At 59.0% G+C, this 19,569-nt stretch overlaps 1 pseudogene; it reads left to right on the forward strand.

Moving 5' to 3' along the window:
* Positions 1-805: 805 nt before the first annotated feature.
* Positions 806-18,749, forward strand: LOC144253059 (sterile alpha motif domain-containing protein 11-like; annotated as a pseudogene).
* Positions 18,750-19,569: the final 820 nt, after the last annotated feature.

Here is a 19,569-nt window from a genome sequence, read left to right on the forward strand (position 1 = left end):
TGGTGGGTCTGGGTGCGCTCCCATGCAGCACCCGCCTCATTGAAGAAGCTGGTGAGCTCAGGCAGAGAAGCCGGGAGGCAGGCCAGGACTCTGGGAACCCGCACTTCCTTGGACTCTACACCTGTGCTCTCACTCTTCCTCTGCATCTCTCTTCCCACAACCCCTTCTCTGGGTAGTCTCTTCCTGGGGTTACACCACATCTGGCGCTCAATAAATGGTTGATTGACTGATGAAAGAATGGATAAAAAGGGGGCTTTAAGAGGCAGGCACTCCAGGATGGGTCAAGTCTGGCGCAGTGGGGTTGGGGGCAGAAGTGCTGACGGCCGTCCCTTCACTCCCCCAGGACGTCTCAGGTCACCGTCTGCACTGCTGCCCGAGGGTTATTTATGACCCTCCTCCCCCTGCCGGCGGCGGAAGAGGCGGCTCCGGCCTCAGCCCAGCGGCGGAGGGCCCAGCGCGGGGGAACCTGGAGCAGCGACGGTGTGGCGCCTAGTGGAGGGCGGGCGGGGCCTCGCGGGTTTGGAGGTGGGGCTTTGGCTTTTGCAGCCTTCTTACCCGTCGGTCTGTGATCAGTAGCAGCTCCGGCCACACCATGTCTGGGTCCGCCGAGACCCCTGCAGTAGGCCGGGTAGCAGGAAGGGGCGGCCCTGCTGCAGCGGCCGCGGCTTTGGGTGCCAGGGCGCAGTAGCGGGCGGAGTGGAAGCGCGGCCAGGCGCCTTCAGGGCCGGCGGAGACGCAACTCCAGCCAGGGCCAAAATAAGTTGCGCCGGCGACCGAGAGCCGGCTGCTGGGCCACCCGCGCGACATGCCGGCGGTCAAAAAGGAGCTCCCGGGCCGCGAGGACCTGGCCCTGGCCCTGGCCACCTTCCACCTGACCCTGGCCGCGCTGCCTCTGCCTCCGCTGCCGGGCTACTTGGCCCCGCTGCCCGCAGCAGCAGCTCTGCCCCCCCCCCCCCCCCCGCCTCGCTGCCGGCCTCTGCTGCAGGCTATGAAGAACTGTTGGCTCCACCACTCCGGCCCTCGCGCGCCTACCTTAGCCTGCACGAGGCCACGCCGAACCTCCACCTGCCCAGAGACCCACTGGCCCTTGAGCTCCTCTTGGCCGCAGCGGCCGCGGACTTCCAGCCGCTGCTGGACAACGGTGAGCCCTGCATCGAGGTGGAGTGTGGCGCCAACCGTGCTCTGCTCAACGTACGGAAACTCTGCCAGGGCAGCAAAGGCCCGTCCATCCGCCACCGCAGCGAGTGGCTCACGCCCAAGGAGTTCCAGTTCGTCAGCGGCGGCCAGACGGCCAAGGACTGGAAGCGCAGCATCCGCCACACAGGTGCAGCCGACGAGGGGGCGCAAGCCGCTGTCCCTCTCCTTCGCTACTGGGGACCCGCGGGTCCGAGCCCTTCGCTCTGCCACTGGGGAGACTTGGTTTTGGCCCAGAGAGGGCGCTGCAGCTCCAGAGCACGTGCTGCCGGGGTGTGAGTGCACACTGGTTGGGGCTGAACAGGTACGTGGGGCCGCGGGAGTGGGGCGGGGCGTGGGCGCGCGGAGCTGGAACAGTGTCAGCGAGACCTGGAGCAGCCCGTTTGGATGTTGACTCCAAAGGTGCGACAATACACCTTTGGAGGCCGGATCGGGGGCACCTGATAAGCGCAGTGACCCTCTGGCGAGGGTCTTGGGAAGTTTGGGACCCGGTAGCGTTTGGTTTAGGAGTTCAGGCTGCGCAGTGGCTGCCCTTTCCTGCGTTGGGGACTGACGCAGGCCTGGGTCGCAACTGCGCCTCCGCTCACCAATTCCCCAGCTCAGCCTTCCACTGCCCGGCCACAGTTCGGGCTAGACTAGCTAAGAGAGGGTGGGGCAGGAGGAGGGGCGCCAGGGCTGAGAGGAAGCCGCCCTCCACCAGGGGACGGCCTCGCCCAGGATTTGAGTTTCAGAGCCCAGCAGATCCCCTTCTCCTCCGAGAGGGTGGGGCGGGCAGCAGGCTCCGAAGTTGGACAACAGTGGGTTTGGAAGGTTGGTGTGCCTTGCATACACCTTCCGGGAGTGGGGACTGGCTTTGCGGGTGACGGCGCCCCAGAGGCTCCATCTATGCCCTGACTGCCCCTCACCAGCTGTGCTCGGCTCTCCTCACAGGAAAAAGTCTGAAGACGCTTATGTCCAAGGGAATTCTGCAGGTGCATCCTCCAATCTTCGACTTCCTGGGCTGTCGAATATCCTCGCCTGTGGTGAGACCTGGGAATAAGCTGGGTTGGGGTGTCTGGACCCCCCTGAGAGCCTGGTGATCTCTAAGATTGGGAGTCCTAACTTCAGCCCTCTGGGCAGGCTGGAGGGAATCCTCCCAGGGCAGATGGGGTGGGTGGGGTTGCTTTGTGCTCTTCCAGACCATCCCTGGGAATGGGTGGGAATCCTGGGTCACAGGATCCTCTCCTGTTTGGATGAAGGGCGGGTCCTGCCTGTTCTTGAGCAGCCTCCCTCATGGGTGTCTTGGAGCTACTTCTCCAGCCTTCCAGGTTCCAGGGTCTTCCCACTGTTATTGTCATTCATTGGGCCTGGGGACTTCCCTGTCCCAGGTCTGGAGATCACCAAGTCATCTGGCTCGGCAGAGAGAGGTGCTGGGTGCTGGGGCAGGACTCTTTTGAGGTGTAACAGTGTTAGCTGGCCAGGTTGCACATCTGGGTTATCCCCAGGCTTGAGCCTGAGTGGTGTGTGTCTTGGTGCTCCTAATATTGAAGTGCTGCCCTGCAAGGGTCTGGACCTCGGAGGGTCCATGACATGGAGCCTGGCTGGGGCAGGGTCTTTGCCTGTAGGTGTCCAGAGAGCAAGAACCCCACCTAGGATAGACAATCTCTGGCCTCCCCACTGGCCTGGGGAGCAGGTATGAGACTCCAGGCAGTGAGGAGTAGAGGGTTGATCTGAAAAGGAAATTGCCTCTAGAGAGGAAGCTCCCCCTGTGGGGTACCTCTAGGGACATGGGGGGTGGAGGCTGCTGTTCCTAGGTCCACCCAGCAGTCCCCTCTTATAGGAAGGAGCAGGAGGGGTGGAGGTACCAGTGGTCCTGGAGGGCCCAGGCTGCCACCTTGGGTTTATTCCCTTTGACCGGGTGGTGGGGTATCCTGGCTTCCCCGTGGGCTCTGCAGGATGCACACTGAGCAGGCTGGGAAATCTTGGACACATGGATGCTGGCAGGGGAAGGAGAGCCACAGGCCCAGCCCACACCTGGTCTGTCACAGTCACAGCCTCAAGCCACCCGCCCTACACACTTGAGTCTACAGGAGCACAGGGCACCTGTACAAGAGCTCCCCAAGCAGGTGTGCAGAAACACCTTTTGCTTGCTGTCACATACCTACTGGGCAAAAGATTGAAGTCCCTCTCCATCGTGGCACCCCTTCAGGCAGCTGGAACTGGATGGGATCCTCTGGGTGCCCACCTCAGACTAGTCTGGGTTCTCTTTTCTGTTTGGATGGGAGTGCCCCACAGTTTCCAACCTGCCACCCCTGAGGCCTGCCACAAGAGAGGGGCAGAGGGTGACCTGAGCTCAACATCTGCCATCACCTCAAGTGGCAATCTGAAGCTCAGAGAGGGATGGAGCTGCTGCCTTTCTGAAGCTCCCTGGTTCCTGCCCTGAGTGAAGGGCACTTCAGACCTGGGCCTGCCGGCCTCTCTGTGCCTGGCCGCTTCCTTGGAGGTATCTCCATGGATCCCCTTTCTAGCCCCAACCTATTGGTGCACAGAGGCTGTCTCTACCCACCCTTGTGGCCAGTTTCAAAGGTGTGTGCACTTCATGGTCACAGATACTCCAGGGGTAGAACATGGTGTGCATGTGACTGTGCATGCTGGAACCCATTCTCACCATTTCAGAAGGGGTCAATTATTGGTTAGGAGCCAGGTTCTCAAATCTGTTGAGCAGTGGGGAGCTAAGTCTCTGATGTATGGGGGGGCATGTGTTCCCCATCCTTGGGCAGGGTTAGAGTGGCCATCTGGGTTCTCAGCATGCTCCCCCATAGAGTTACCCCCAAGAGCCACCCCAGACCTAACCTTCCAGGGTGCTTTCAGCGCATACCAGGGACTGGAAGATCCTGTGCCCAGCTCTGTGCCTCATGTGGCTAAGACTGGCATATAGCCTGGGCTCCTTCCCAGCCAGCCGGTCCTGGCCCCCTTCCAAGTAGCAGTCTTATAGACTCTGTGTCCCCCTCTTCTCTTCCCACAGATGAGAGGCAGAGAGATGTTTACTCCTAGTCTGGGTTCTACTTTCTGTTTGGATGGGAGTATTTCTGCCACAAAAGAGGGGAAGCAGGTGGCTTTGAGAAAATACCCCTTTTCTTTTCATGAGAGTATTTCACCTAAGGCTGAAAGGTGACTGAGGAGAAGGGCAGAGCTCATCTCCAGATGCCTGGCACTGGGCTTTGGCAGGCTGGACAAGACAGAGCCATGGGCCAAGGGGTGTTGAAAATGATACCAAACCTATGGATTGACAGAGGCCGAGACATAGGTGGGCACTCACCACTGCCGTCTCCCTGCGCTCTGCTGTCACTGGACCCTGTCATCCTGTGGGCTGGCCCTGAAAACCCATTGGCCCCATGCCATGTGCCCTTATATTGCTGGGTCTATTTCACTCACCATGTTACAGAGGGAATCAGGGTATCCTGGGCAGACCCCAGCAGATGTGTGAGGGCAGGTTTGGGGGATACTGTGGCTCCCAGAGCTAGGGGAGGGAGCACTGAGCTGGGCAGAGCCAGGCGTCCGGAGATGATGTGGTGCTGAATCTGAAGAGAAGCGTCCTTGCAAGGACAGGACTCCATGCAGCAGCCCACCTCAGGATCCTGGATGACCTGGGGCAGGGACCCTCCTTGACCCCTTCCTCACTAAGCTCATGGGTGTGGTGAGGATCAACTCTTTCTGGCAATGGGAGGACTGAACAGGAGAGGAAAGTAGATACTCTGAAAGCCCATGTAGCCTCTGAGCCAGCAGCCTCTTAACCAAGTAAGAAAAAACCTCTGTACACTGGAAAATAATCAATGACTTTTTTTCTTTTCCCTGGGGCAGCAGGACCTGGAGCCAGGAAGGGTAGAGAAATGCCAGGACTGGGGCCACACACTCATGTCCACCGCTCTGTGCAGAAATGTGTGAGCTGGGTGCAGAGCTCCAAGCTTGAGCATACACAGCACCACACACTTACACATGGTGCAGGGGGGACACTGAGGAGAGAAATGAACCATCAGGGCTGGGGAACCAAGGGTCAGGGCTGTCAGTGCTCTCGGGCAGCCTGTGGCTCCCAGGCCTGCAGATTGCAAGGGACCAGCAGTCTCAGACAGACTTCCCCTGAGCTGGGCTCTTCATGGTGCTAACAAAATAGCAAAGAGGGGCTGGGGCTGCCGCTCAGTGGCAGGGTGTTTTGTGAGGCCCTAGTTTCACCAGCACTGCAAAAGAAAAAGAAAAGTGACTTTGCTTGTTGATATTGCTGTAAGTTTTCAGGACTGACAGAGGAGATGGGATGTCAGCCAGACACGTTGAGAGGGACCTGCTCCCTGACTGCACACCCACCAGGACCAGCCCCATGATCCCTGCCCCAGGCTGTATGCACAATCCCAGAAGACTCTGGGGACACAGGGAAGGAGCTGAAGGTCATAGCTTAGGCATCCCCAGGGCTCCCTGCCACAGGGTGGGTACCCACACTCAGGCTGGGAAGGCAGAACAGCCCACACTCTGCTGTCCTCACAGGCTGTGCCTACAGCAATGAGGCCCCTGGGCCTTGGCCCAGGCCCAGGAGGCTGATGTCTAGCTCAGCCTTAACGTTCTCCTCCTCCTGCCCAGAACCGGGGGCGGCTGGCGGACAAAAGGACAGTGGCCCTGCCCCCTGCACGCTCCCTGAAAAAGGAACAGAACCCCAGCTTTTCTGCCAGTGATGGTGACAGTGATGGAGGTGGCCCAGCCTGTGGACGGCAGCCAGGCTTGAAGCAGGAGGATGATCTGCATGTCCGAATCATGAAGAGAAGGTACTTACTCCAGATCTGGGCGGGGAGGCTCAGGCTCCTATGGAAGGGGGCACAAAGACCAGGGGTCTTCTGGAATGCTGCTGTGGGGCGGGGGTGCAGGCAGAGGCTGTCCTCTCTCCTGAACTGGTGCCCTGGCACCTTGTTCTGCCTCAGCCATGCCATGGTCACTTCTGGGTAGAGGTTGGCCAGCAGAGAGACCCAAGGTCCGGTACCCACCTGGGCTGACACCCACAACCTCCCAGAAATTTGTTTCCTGATATGGGCCTCGTCCTGCCAGCACCTAGGGGTGGGGTGTCTGTGAGTAAGGATGGTGGGGGCTGTGGTGCCTGGTGTTGCCCGGGGCTGTTCAGCCTGCTCCTCGTCCTCATCTCTGGGAGGCCAGAGCATCTCAAGCCCTGGGTTTGTTCAGTGGAAGCTGCCACCAGGTTGAACTGGGCATGAGGTGCCACCCTCATGACTGCCCTGGCTTCTGGCTGGTGGGATGTTAAGAGTCAGGCCCACACCCCGCTGCTGTCTCTGTGCCAGTAATGGAGCCACTGACCCTCTTTTCTCTCCCAGTAGAGTCCACACCCACTGGGATGTGAACATCTCCTTCCGAGAGACATCTTGCAGGTAGGAGCCTGGCTTGGGCAGGGGCAGCTGTTGCCATTTCTCCTGGGTCCCACCCACCCTGCTTCCCTCCTCTACCCATGGTCTTTTGTCTTGTCCTCTGTCCCAGTCAGTGTGAGCCAGTGTGGGCCATGCGGTTGCCAGGCTGGTTTGGATGTGTGTCCTTACCTGGCCTGGAAGGTAGGTGGCATGGTGCCCAACTGAGATCAGGAGGCCCATCTCAGCCAAGTGCAGACTTGTGCCAGGCCTCAACAGCATGGGCAGGGTCCTAGACAGCCCACCCGTGGAGACAAAGCATGCTATGAACCTCACCACTGGACTGTCCATTGGAGCCCAACAGCTCTAAGATGAGGCTGTGATTTTCACCTCTCACCCTCCCAGAGACCCACCAGGAGGGAGAATGGTGATTTGTGAGCAGGTTCTTTAAGGATGCATAGGAGTTCACTGGGAAAAGGTGGTCTGCAAAGCTGTGGAGGGATGAAGGATGGGATGGAAGGGAGGAGAATGGGAACATGGCAGGTCTGGCTCAGTGGGATGCTAAAAGGTCTGCACCTTAGCCGCTGGACCAGTTGGGCTTTGTTCTCCAACCTGAGCCAGCCACAGAAAGTTCCTGAGCAGGGAGTGACCAGGTCTGTGTTTTGGAAAGATCCTTCTGGGGACCCTGGAAGGTTGGGGTTTCCTCACATGGATTTGGGTTATGGAAACAGGCTGGGGCCTGTGAATCCAAGACATAGAGGATAAAAAAGAAGCCAGGAGGAGGTCAGGTGTCAGGGACCTAGTTCCTGCTCCCAAGGGGCAGGGGCTGGTTTCTGGTTATTGGGGCCAAGTTTTTCCTCAGGGCTTCGAGGGGAGCACCACAGGAAGGCCTGATGGGGAGCAGTGGGCACCAAGGGCAGGGAAAGCCTCTTGGGACTCAAGCTGTGGGTGCCTGGCCTCCCAGGCCCAGCTGCAGGAAGGCAGCTTGTCCTAGATCTCTGCCAGAGGTGTCATTATTTATGTCTTCAAGAATGTCTGGATCCTGGAGCCGAATTACAATAAAAACATCTTTAAACTTATTTCCACCTCATTTTGGAGTTGCCAGCTCAACGGATCATTTTTATGAACCGTCATGAACATTGATGACATTTTATGAGCCTTTTACTCTGGACACTACAGGATAAATTTGCCAGCAAGGCCTGCAGGGAAACCCAATGGCTGTGCCTCCCCTCCGGACCTGCACCTCCTTGGCGTACACCTGGCCTTGGGGTGCGGGGAGGCCCCAGGAGTCCCATGCTGAATTCTTACCAGTACTGGCTGCTGCAGCCTGGCTGTGCCTGGGAAGAAGCAGGCCTGCATTAGTGGAGACCCTGGTCCCACAGAGGATCCAGAGGGGCAAGGATGACTTTCTGGATTTCATTGAAGGGAAGGTTACAGTTCTGGAGAAGAGCACTCCCCAGAGGACTAACAGCCCATCATATCCCGTCTGCTAACAGCCCCCAGTGTCTGGACAAGGAGGGCTGTGGACCGCCAGCTGCCTCACACTGGGTCACCAACTGTGTTTGTCCCATCCCGACTGTCTGTCCATCCCCATTGTCTGTCACTCTTCACTGGTCTGTCTGCCTCTTGCATCTGTCTGTCCTCTTCGTCCTTCTGACCAGTCCTGCTGGGGATGCCTGCTGCTGGCTGCAAGCAAAGGCCCAGGGCCCCTCTGCCCTGTGATGCCCCTGCAGCCTGGCTGGCAAGAAGGGCCTTCTAGGTCCCTGACCCTCTAGGGCCCCCAGCTGGTGAAGGCTATGTGAGAGAGTTGGGGTGGGGAGGCCCTCAGGGGGGAGTCGGTTCTCACCCTTCTCCTGGCCTCCTCACAACCCTCCCTGCAGCCTTCCTGACCCTGCCCCAGTCTCCTCCCCACGTGCCACAGCAGCCTGCTGAGGCCTTGCCTGTGTGTAGTGGCCCCACACTGTGAAGACAGGTGCAGAGCTCTCACCTCTACAGCCTGTGTGTGAGTCTCTTGGCATTTTTTTTTAAATGAACCCAGCATAATTTGTTCAGTGAGTAACTAAGTGACCAGAACAGGTTTTCAGGACTGGCCTATCTTGGGACCTGAGGAATGAACCCCCAAGGCAGGGACTTGGGTGTGGAATGCAAGGGCAGGTCCTGTCTAGCCAAGGGTGGCCCCCATCGGCCTGCACCTCGAGAGCCCGGGTAATCCCCAAGTGATACTGAGCCGATCGCTGTCATTGAGGCTGGTCCCAGATGCAGGTGCTGCTGGGGGTCCAGGCCAGGACTCACAGGAAATTACTGTGCTCACCTCTCCAGTCCCTGGAAGCAGGAAGTGTCCAGTGCACTGTGGGGAGCAGCTCCATGGCAGCTGCAGCCCTGTACCCGGCCAGCCCAGGCCCCTTCCCCATGCTGAGGACAGCAGTTCTGTCCAACATCCCACATCAGTGAGGATGATGGGGGATGAGCCTCGTGAGAATAATCCCATAAAGTACTTACTCCCCACCTGCCTCCCGCCTTCATGGGGTGGGGGAGAACCTACATCTGGGTCTCTTAGGGGCTCTGGGGCCGCCCCGGGGTATCTGGTGCTGAAACTGATCTGCTTAGGGCCTGGCCCTGGATTAGCCTGGCTCCTGCCAGCCCAGGCTGGGGGCTGGGGGCTATTTAATAAGGTTCAGGGTCTGTTCCTAGGTCACTGTGAGGAGGCTCTGCTAGTGTCAGTGCTGCTGAAGAGGCTGCTCCACCACAGGTGGGCCGGGAGGGCACTGCTGGGGGCACTGGGCTTCCCTGCCCCTGCTCTGGCTGGCCTTGACTTCCTGTCCCATCCTTCTCTGTTGATGATGGGGTTGCTCACATAACCCCAGGGTGCCCCACTTTCTCCTCCCTCTTCTCTCTGGGGCTGTGGGTGAGGGCTCAGCAGGAGGGAGAAGGGACAAAGAATCACATGCAGGGTGATTCCAAGGCCAGGCCTGGGTGCACCCTGGGGATCACAGGTGTCCTGAGCCTGCCAGGGCAGATCTTTTTATCTACAGGACTTTGGTCTGAACCTCAGTTTCCTGATTTGGAGAAATGAGGGCCCCAAGAGGGTGTTGCAAGTTTTAACCAAAGTGGCATGTGCCAGGTGCTTGCTTCAGAGCTGGCAGCACATGGGTGACAGTGTGCCCTCTATATGTCTGTCCTGTGAGACAGAAGGCCATCCTGTCCTCCCTCTGAGGCAGGGAGCAGAGCACAGCACTGCCTCTCTGGAGAGAGGAAGGTGGGAGGGGCTGCTCTGGCTCTGCACAGACCAGCTGGGTGCTGGAGTGGGGTCCAGGTGCCACGTCTCTGCTTTCTCTTGGCCTGCCTGCTGAGTGTGCGTAGTTGTGGCATCCCAAGCCCACAGAGGTAAGCGCACACATCACCATGCTCAGTGCACACTGTCCTCAGCCCCAAGCACCCTTGTACTCATGCTCATCAGGTTGCACTGCCAAGGCTCATGGCTCCATCCTCTGTCTTGCTCTGCTGCAGCCAGGACAGTGACCTTCCCACACTCATATCCAGTGTGCACTGAAGCTGCCACCTCATTATGCCTGAGAACCAGAGCCACTGTGAATTCCAGAGAGGCAGTGTGGAGGTTGGCTTGGGACCCACAGGTGAGGAGGCCCCTGTGTCCTGAGGGCGATGATGGGGCTGCCAGGGCCACAGCAGCTCTGCCTAGGGACAGCCACCCTCCCTGTGTCTGTTCAGCAGCTCTGGAAGCCTTGACGGGCAGCCAGGGAGGCCAGCAGAGGAGGCGGGAGGTGTGAGGCCGGCTGTCCCCTGGGGCTCCATGTGATGGTAATTGTGTTAATCCCAGGCAGTTAGGCAGACTGGCGGCCCAGGGCAGCTCCAGCGTGGCTGCTGCTGGGGTGGGCTTGGAGTTTCGAGGCCGACCACCCCCTCCTCACAAGACAGGCACAGGCAAAGACCTTCCAGAGCTCACCTCCCACCAATGCCCACCTCCCACCAAACCCACAGGGCATGTCGGCCTGGTCCTGCTTCTCAGGGGTCCTGGGAGGGAAAGGGCCCATCCCCTGCAGCCTGAACCGCTTCAGGTAGGCCAAGAGGGTGCTGGCCCAGGAGCTTCCAGGGCCACCAAGGAGATCTGGTTCCTGGAGGCAACAGGAACTCAGAGGGAGAGAGCAGCTTGGGGACCCAGGCAGTCTCCCATGGAGCAGGTCATGAGGGGTTGCAAGATGCCACCGCTGAGAGTGGGCACAACTTGACCTCAGGGGCCTTGTCACATGGACCCTGGACAGGGTTGTTTCTGACAATGGCTACTGCTCTGGGAAAGCAGGGTGGGCATCACCCACCACCCTGGACACTCCCAACAGAGCCCCCATGAGCCCAGAAGGCCCTTGTGGATGGGGGTGGGGGTTGCTTCTGGAGCTGCTTTGGAGGTGGCTGATAAAATCTAATTGCCCCATCGATCGGGCGGAGCCGAGGGAGCCCCTCAGTGATTGAGATGTTCTGAGGAAGCAGGCCCTCTCCTGCCTATGTACAACCTCCTCAGGTACACAGACCTGCATGTGCCCTGTGTGTCTCCTGCAGGGCTTGCTCACCCTGCCAGGTAGCCCTCCACACTCTACAGTGAGTGCAGGTCACATGCTGTGCATAGCAGCCAGGATGCTGTGTGTGTGTGTGTGTGTGTGTGCGCGCGCGCGTGCACCTGCCAGGTCTGCAGCTCCCCGTGGGATTCCTCTGGGCCCTGAAGTGGTCTTTACCTGTCACCATGTCTACTTCCTTCCTGTGGCCCAAGGGGGTGTCCTTCGAGCCACAGCTTCCTGGGCTATGGACAGGAAGGATCCCAGAGGACTGAGGAGCTCAGAGCAGGTCTTGTGACTTTAAGGTCCACCCCTGGTACGTGTGTCTGCCTCCTGTCACTGCCTACATCAGGTGTGACTCTGAGCTTATGCAGTCTCCTCAAGGCAGCTACAAGGCTGGGTCTCACTGCGGGGCACTCCAACCCCAGTATCACCTCCCCCAAGCTGTGACTCTCAAGCTCCCCAGGAGCAGAGAAGCCGAGCAAGGAGGCGGGAGTTGCCACTGTTGAAACAGGGAACAGACTGCAGAGGTTACCCTTGCTGACCCCTGAGCATGTACAGGGAGCAGAAGATGGGCAGCAGGTGTGGAGAGAGGCTGCAAGACCCACTCCCTGCCTGGTGCGCTCGGGGTGCCCTCCTGCTTGCTGGACTCTGACACGCAGCTCGTGATGCCCATGTGCACCTGAGTGCCCTCCATCTGTCCTACAGGGTCTGTCTAACCTGACCCCTCATGCAGGCAGTGGGGACTGCCCCCTGTCTTTGGGGCAGGGCCTGGGGCCAGCCAGCTAAACCAGTGGCAGTGAGGTGGCTGAGATCAATAAGTTATTAGCATCATTCTGTCAGCTGTAATGTGGAGATTGATCAGTGCTCTGGCTGCCACCGCACTTCCCTAGCCTGATAAAAATGACAGATTAAAGGAATAAGGAAAAGGAATTAGGCTCCTGAGCTGACAGCAGGGCTTCCTGGGGGCACAGGTTGGGGACCCCCAAGTACCAAGGTGTCATAAAAGGCTTGAGTTACACAAGGAGCAATCCTCATCCCTGCCACCCTGGGTCTTCAGAGGCAATAGGGTCTGACCTGGAGGCCAGGATGATGACCTGCTATCAGCAGGGCCCCCTGATGTCAGGGTCCTCAGGAGGAAGCAGAGCTTGGGGGTGCAGGGACAGGTTTGGAGAGGGACCTATAGATGTGTGTGGCTTTTATTTTCATTTCATTTTTATGGTACTGGGGATGGAACCCAGGGCTTCTTACATGTGAGGCAAGCACTCTACCAACTGAGCTACATCCCCAGCCCTGTGTGCAGCTTTTGATGTGGAGATGTGATTTCTAGAGGGGATAGTATAGGAATAGGCAGACCAGGAGCCAGGCACCTAGGGTCTGTGTAGGGCAGGTCAGCTGTCCAGGGGTGACCCTTGGAGCGCAGAGCCTGGCTGGGCAGGTATGTGCTTGCCAAGGCTGAGTGCAGGAAAGAGGAGGGTTTGGGCTTTTGGTGCAGAGAGGAGGGCTCCCCTGAGCACACCCCTGGTGTGGGGAGTGACATGTGCCTTCCTGACTGACTCTCTTCCCCAGCACCTGCACAGCCCACCCCAGCCCTTCTCAGAAAGGGAAGGTAGTTCTGTTCTCCAGGAGAAGCTGAGGTGGGCTCATGAGCACACATGGGAATGGACTGGCTGGTTAGGGGCAGCCAGAGGCCCTTGGGGACACAGTCACAGTCACGTGTCACACCCATCACTTCTATTCAAATGCAGCCTGGGTCCCAGGGTCAGGGCTGCCCTGTTTCCTTGCCTTGCTCCATACCTGTCATGATATCCTCCAGCCAGCTGGGCTCACCAGGTGGAAGCCTGGGACCCAGGGCTGGCAAGGCCTTGCCCACCAGCACCCAGGATGCTCCTGAGTGGAGGGGACTGGGGCTCACTAGACTGAGCTGGGGCAGGGGTGGGTCTTCCCCACCTGGTCTTTCCTGCCTCCTCCTCCAGTCCCTGAGACTGGGTGTGGCTCACTCCACCCTCTGCAGGTGGCTTGCTAGGCAAGAGACTGGGCTGCTCCCCGCACGTCACCAGTGACTGCTCTTCAGAGAAGAAGGCCCGAAGCGAATCGAGTGTGAGTCTGAGTACCCTCAAGGTGGGAGCCCAACCCAGGGAGGAGGGACAGGTCACTGGAGGAGGAAGCAGTAACTGAGTGCTTGGAAGTGTTGTTAGACCTTCCAAAAGGGGCAGGTGTGCACAGAGGGGGGACTTGGGTTTCGTAGCAGGGGTGGAAGGTCTTAGGCTTAGGGTGAGGTGTGCCTTCCCTACTTGCCTCTCCGCCTGGGTAGTATTTCAAGGAAAATCCCCTCCCTATGTGCTACCCCAACGCAGAGACTCTGCTGCTGCCAGAGCTGCAACCCAGCATGGCGCCTGAGGACCACTACCACCGGCTGGTTTCCGCTCTCAGTGAGGCTGGCAGCTTCGAGGAACCACAGCGTCTCTACCACCTGGGCCTCCCCAGCCATGGTATGTGACCTCCCCACCTGCCCCCATACCTGTGTACACTCTCAGTTGCCTCTCCACCCCAGAAGAGGGTGTTGGCTGCTGACATCAAGACCAGGATTGGATCTGTCAGTGACCCCCAGCCCTTTGTGGGTAGGCGATGAGGCCTGGCTGCCCCAGGTCTTGTTCCAAGTCCCCACTTTTCATCACATTCTCAGGATCCCCTCCAGGCATGCACACAGCTTACTCAGGGGTGATCCCAGGTGAGAGGAAGGGGTAGGGGCTTGAGTAAGCCTATCTGCCCCCTATCCAGGAGACCCTGTGGTCTGTGCCCATTCTCCAGACTCCCACAGCAGTTGGTGCACAAATTTAAGTCAGTGGACGCTGACCTGTGGTCACATTCAAATAGTGCCAGATCTTTGTCCTGCATGGGGGGCAAGCCTTCCAGAAAGACAGGACGACTAAGAGGCAGCTGTGTTTGGCCACCATGGCCTCCTGGATGCCAAGAGAGGCCCAGCTAGAGGCTGGGATGAGGCTCTTGCCCCTCTCCACTCACTGGGTCTGCTCTGTCCCTTGTGGTCATAGCCCAGGGAGCAGTCAGATACCTGTCCAGCTGCACTCTAGCCTCACAGGCTAGTCTCCTGCTAGGTGAACTTGGCTTTTATGGTAGGAGGTGGATGGGGTACTGTGAAGGGGCAGGATTTCCTCTCCTTGCACAAGGCACCAAGAGTCTGAATAATTCACCAAATGTTAATAATTTAAAAATCTTCCCTTTTAATTGCTTTGCCTGCTCTGCCTGGGGCCCGCTCTGCAGGCCTATGTGGGGGAGGGAGCGTGGTTGCGGCCGCCAGGGAGCTGCTGTCAATCACGGTGCGCACCGTCCAGCCTAGGAGCCGGCTGCAAATAGCTGTGACCCCGGGCTGGAGGGAGGGGGTGCAGGCCCCGCTGGGATCGACGCGGGCAGCTGAGCAGGCTAGGCTCTGCGGGCTGGCACCCAGCCCAGGGCAGACCCACCTCCGCTTTTCGGGTAATTAATTTATAAACAGAGGCGGCGGCTCAGCGGCAAAGGTATGCAAAGGGGGGTGGTGGGGACTCGAAGGCCCGGCCCTGGGCAGGAACACAGTGCATCAAACCACTGCACATCGCCGCGTCCAGAGATTGTGGCTGGTGTGCCTGCAAGGATGCGTATGCATGGGCCTGGTGTGGTCTTGCTGGATGCTGACTGTATGCAACCACTGCTGGATGACCGATGTGAACGGATGTTGGTGTATGCTGGTGTGGAGGTGTGGCCACGTGTACAGGTTCAGTTTCCTGCCTCCCATCTAGGAGACGGTCACCTGGTGGAGTCTGGAGACCCACTCCTAGACTTGTCACAGTGACCTCCAGGAACTGGTCTATGCTCTCATGGATCTGTGCACAGTCCCTCCCCTCAAGGCTCCAGCCTCAGGTTCCACAGCCTTGCGTACCAACACTGGGCTTTCCTCCCACCTCACATTCTTTTCAGGTCCTCCTGCAAACCTGTCTCCCCTGCCCTGGGGCTGCTCCTCTGGCCCCAGTGACTGACATCAGGCCTGACACACAGCAGGGATGGTGTGGAAGTGGGCCCCTGGTTCCCTTTCTCCTGGGCTCCCCTGGGCCAGTGTCCTGTGCTCACTAGGATGAGGGGAGAAGTCCAGGGAAGGCTGGGCCTCAGGGTCGCTGCTGTTGCCCATCCCCTACCCCCCCACCCCCAGATCTCCTGAGGGTCCGGCAGGAGGTAGCAGCTGCAGCTTCGAGGAGTCCCAGTGGCCTGGAAGTTCACCTGCCCTCATCCACAGCAGGTCAGCACCAGAAGCAGGGTCTGGCTCAGCACCGGGAGAACACTGCTCCAGCTCCAGCTCCAGCTGTTGCCCGGTCCTTCTCAGAGAGGTACTGGGGCTTGGTATCTGACTTCTGCAGGCCCCATAGCCTGCACCTTCCACCCACTTACTCCTCCCTGATTGCAGCTGCACAGTCATGTGGGTATTGCCTGCTTTGGGTTTAGGGTCTGTTGGGCAAAAAGTTCCTGCAGCTGGCTGAGCTGGGTAGAGGCCCAGGAAAACATTTCCGGGGCAGTATGTACCTGGGTGCCAAGAACCCTGGGCAGGAATGTGAAGGGTCACTCTTGTTTCTTTGTTGAGCAACTGGGATCCAGCAAAATCCAGGTGCCCCTGGGACAGTGAGGGGGGGATGAGGTTGGGGAAGCAGAAGGCAGAGCGGCTGGAAGTCTGGAAACCCAGCCCAAAGTAAGTCGGGAGGGGTCGGCCAGAGGACTAGAACTGGGGGAGGAGCGAAGCCCGCTTCGCCAATTCAGACACACTAGCCGTCTGGGGAGACGGCCTCCCAGGCGGGCGGGGACAGGGGGCGACCTGTAGAGAGCAGGGAGGCGCTCAGGGATGCCCCCCCCCCCCCGCAGCGGGCCGTCTCCAGTCTGGCGCACCCCCTGCCCTCCACCGCGGAGCTCGGCGTCTGCAGCTGCCGCTGCCTCAGGATTGCTGCTAATTACGCTTTGTGCCCCCGGCAGCGCTGGGCCAGCTACGGGGAGGGGGTGGGGAGGAGGGCCGCGCGGTAATTACCGCTGCAGTCACCACGGCCCTCCGGGTTAGCGCCTCCTCCGAGATTAATTGGCGCCGCCAGGGGGCTAGAGCGGGGGCAGCGCTCGACCTAGAGCCATAAGGAGCGGCACATCGACCGCCCGCAGGGCCAGCAATTAGCGGCGACCAGGATGCGCTTGGACGCGGTTAGGGGAATCTGGGGCGTGGAGGGGGCCGGGCAAGCCACGCACGCCCCTCAGTCCTGCCTTTCACAGGGAGCTGTCGCAGCCGCCCCCTTTGTTGTCGCCCCAGAATGCCCCCCACATCGCCCTGGGCTCCCATTTCAGGCCCCCTTTCTTGGGGGTTTCATAGGCTCTGTGTCAGACTCCAGGTAAGGAATAGGCAGGTGTGCACGTCTTTTATGTCCTATGGGCACGCTCATTGAAACTGGTCCTGTAAGGTCGCCCATTAATGTCGAGGATGGACCAAGGTGGTGCAGAGGGCCAATTCATCAGGCCAGCACCATTTGACCACTTGGCCCTGGTCTGTCCCTTTTCCCCAGGGTACAGCTTCCTGCCCCCCGCCCAGGCGGAGATGCTCCCCCTGCAGCAGGAGCTCCTGCGTAAACAGAACTTGGCCCGGTAGGTGCGGCCAAAGCCGGGAGGGGAGGTGGGTGGCACTAGCCCTCAAGCTGATCCTACTACTCCTGGCCTAGGCTAGAGATGTCCGCGGAGCTGCTTCGCCAGAAAGAGCTGGAGAACACACACCGGCCACAGCTGCTGGCACCTGAAGCGGCCCTGCGTGCCCCAGACAGAACAGAGGAGCTGCAGAGGCGTGGGGCCATGCTGGTACTGAAACATAGCTCCGCGCCGCTTCGCCTTCACAGGGTGTCTCTGGTCCGGAGCCTCCAACCTCACCCCGGGAGCCTGCTGGCAGAGCACCGCGGAAGGGGGGGCCCTAGTTCTGCCTCAGTTCGGCCCAGCGAATCCAAGGAGACAACAGCATCTGGGCTCTGGGCTCAAGATGTCTCAGAAGAGCCCCCAAGGACTCAGATGGAGAGGACCTGGAGATAGCACCCACAGGGGGCCGGGGCTCCACCCCAGGTCAAGCCCTAGGAGGGACCAGCACTGAGGGAAAGGGGCTTCTTTCAGGTTCCACCCTGCCCCGTCCTCTGTCCCTGGGCTTCCCCTACTCGGTCAGCCCATACTTCCACACAGGTGGGTGTGGAGACCCAGGCCAGCCACCCTTGGAGGTCTTGTACGGGGAGGGGGTGCAAGGCCTCCACAGTCGAAAAATCTTAAGTCATGGATTGCATGTCTCTAAGCAACTAAGGCAAGCAAAGGTCAGCAGACCGGTGGGGTATGGGATGGGAGGAACAAAGCCCTAGTGACACCCACTCACACCTAGGCACCATGGGGTGACTCTTTGCTGATGGGGAGGTGGCCACATCCCCTGAGGACGTCAGCAAGTGGACTGTGGATGATGTCTGCAGCTTCATTGGGGGCTTGTCTGGCTGTGGGGAGTATGCTCTGGTGAGGCAGAGCTGACCTGGGTGTGCAGCGGGCCTGTCACTTGCCCTCCTCTCCCTTCCCTACACCCCTCAGCCCCACCTGCTCCTGCCTCATGCTAGCCCCTGCCCAAAGCAAAAGGGGATTCCTTCATTTGACCACTCCCTGAAAGCTACACAGCCTGCTTACTCTCCCTGGCTGCTCTCTGGGCCTTTGCTGTGTGGGACTGATAGGCCTGACCCTATCCCTGTTCTAGGTATTCAGAGAACAAGAAATTGATGGGGAGACCTTGCCCCTGCTGACAGAGGAGCACCTGCTGACGACTATGGGGCTGAAGCTGGGGCCCGCCCTCAAGATCCGGGCCCAGGTAAGCATGGACAGTGGGCAGAGGGCATAAAGGCTCTTTGAAATCACCCAATGTCCTTGGCAGGCACCCATCCAGGCTTTTCTTTATAGGTGGCCAAGCGCCTGGGCCGAGTTTTCTACATGGCCAGCTTCCCTGTGGCTCTGCCTCTGTAGCCGCCAACCCTGCAGGCTCCTGAATAGGAGCTTACCTCCAGAGAGCAGCCCCTGTCCCCACCAACAGCCAACTCCCCCTATGGGGGGAGCCACCCACCCACTAGCCAAGCCTCACCCAAGCCAGAGAATGGAACAGCAGCAATACTCCCAGGGGCCCCAGATGCCACCCAGTCTCTGTGTTGAGTTGGCCAGCAGGCTGCCCACAGTCCCAGCACAGGATGCAGTGGTACCTCCCCCACAGCTTTCTCCCTTTCAGTTTTGGATGCAGAAACACCAAGAATTTTTAAAAGGAAAAAATGTGACTTAAAAGGACTGAATGAGTTTTCAAAAACTTTCTGGGGGTGAATGCAGAGGTCCACAGACAAACCAAAGACAAAGGAGTAGAGGAACCAGGGAGCCACCTCTGTGGAGCAGGCTGCTGTGACCTGGCAGCAGAACCAGCCTCCTGCATAGGGCTGGCTCTTGCTGCCCAGGTCAGCACAGCTCTTGGTTCATCTGGTCTGTCGTGCTGTGACAATAAAGCCCTGTCCACTGTCTACTGCCCTCCTGCTGCACAGACACTGGCCTCAGGGCCTTTGGGGTACTGCAGGAGACCCTTAGTCCTCCTCCGAGAGCTGCAGATCCTCTAGCTCATCCTGGGGCCCCTGGGCCAGCTGCCACAGCTCACCAGGGTCCAGCTCCGCCTCTGTGACTGTGCCTTCATCTGCAGGGAGAGAAAAGGCTACATAAATTCTGCTTATCGGGAGGAAGCCAGTCTTGGAGGTTAATCATCACTAATTAATCACAGCATTAATTAATTTATTGCTGCACTATAAGCTGGCTGCTAGAGCCCATGAGAACAGAGCAGCTGGCTGGGCACCCCAGGGAGGAGTGGGCCAGGCTTGGGGCTGCCCTCCCATGGCTCTGTTGCCAGATGGGATTAAGGACCAGATCCCTTGCCCCAAGAACCACTCACCTTCTGAGTCTGCTATCCTCCTCATCCTGGTGGTCCTTATCATCTTCTTCCGCCCTGAGACCCTGCCGAGTTCTCAGGGACCCATGTGTTTCTGTGAACCCAGAAGAGTCCATGATGAGCCCCCCCACCCAGCGACCACCAGCAGAGGTTCACAGGAGGGTAAGCCACAAGCTAGAGGACCACCCTTCTCTCCACTTGCAGGTGGAAGACCAAACAGAATAGTTAGAAGTAGGCATGCTTAGCAATCAGCACAGAAAACACTGAGGTGGGGACCCCTCTGGCTGTGAGGTCCCACATCCATCCACACCCTCCCCATCTCCAGGAGCACATGCTTCAGCAGGGGCAGCCCCCACCTCTCTCCCAAAAGTCTGTGGTCTCCTCATCCTCAGTACTGTCCAGGTCAAAGAGGTCTTTAAATTCCTTCCTGTCCTCATCC

Source organism: Urocitellus parryii, unplaced genomic scaffold (assembly GCF_045843805.1).
Source record: "Urocitellus parryii isolate mUroPar1 unplaced genomic scaffold, mUroPar1.hap1 Scaffold_88, whole genome shotgun sequence".
Classification (NCBI taxonomy): domain Eukaryota; kingdom Metazoa; phylum Chordata; class Mammalia; order Rodentia; family Sciuridae; genus Urocitellus; species Urocitellus parryii.